A 1123-nucleotide genomic window follows, 5' to 3' on the forward strand; every position below is an offset into this window, starting at 1 on the left:
TGAGCTGATATAGTTAATCATACATGCACAATATGTGCAGTTGTTTGTCATTGGAAGTGAAATGGAGCAAATATAATCCTTCTTACAGGATTGAGACCTGCAGCTCTGGAAGCTCAGAAAGCTCCAGATAAACAGGCTTTATTTATTTGCTTGTCATGCGAACACACACACACACACACACACACACACACACACTCAAAAATCACTATGTCTGCATCAAGAACAAACAATCTACCGCACAAACAGTCTGACACAGCGTGAGTCCGCTGTTATTGCAGGGAAGGCGGTCTAACAGCTCCTCTGTCCTCAGCTGAACTGTGGAGGAAAGTAGTTTACACAGAGGAGAAATGAGTGGTGCAAATTATAATAACACCTTCATTCATTAAATCCTCTGCCAACACACACACACACACACACACACACACACACACACACACACCGACTGTGGAGCACATCACCTGAGCTTCAAAGTGTTTTTTTTAGGTTGTATTGTCCTCATCTCACCTCTGCTGGCCCAGAGTGCTGTTTGCTATTTTAAGTCGTAGATTTGGAGCCAACTCTTACTCAGACCTGAGTGTTGACTGATAACTGATGATGTTGCAATTAAAGTTTTCTCCTCAGTATAATGTCCTACTGTTTATATCTGTGAGTCTGTAAGTTTCCATAAATTCACAGAAAACACTTGGACTGATGAAACTAATCCTGTGTAGAAAAACAGGCTCTGTGGACGGTGGAGGTTAAATCCACGGCTGAACGCTGAGCAGCAGCAGAAACACATCACTGGTCACATGTCACAGGAAAAACTCCTAATCACCACAACATTCACTCAACATGCCAAAAGTGTGAAACCATTATCAACATATCTCTGAATCTGCTTTATTTATCGATTTTACAAATAAATCATGAGGCTTTTTACAGGAGAAACAATTATGTTCAGTGTTTGTTCTGTAAAAATCATCTGCACTCAGATTTAATATGATTTTATTTATTGAAATGTTTCGTCCTTTTTTATTTGAACAGATTATAAATCAGGTGAAACCTGAAATAAATTTACTCTGCATTTATTATTGTTGGACACAAATAAAAACCACTTCATTGCTTTAGGACTAATACATTAGATTTT

The sequence above is a fragment of the Seriola lalandi genome, unplaced genomic scaffold (assembly GCF_002814215.2).
Source record: "Seriola lalandi dorsalis isolate HSWRI2012SDOR001 ecotype SW California unplaced genomic scaffold, Sedor1 jcf7180002054683, whole genome shotgun sequence".
In the NCBI taxonomy this organism is placed as follows: Eukaryota; Metazoa; Chordata; class Actinopteri; order Carangiformes; family Carangidae; genus Seriola; species Seriola lalandi.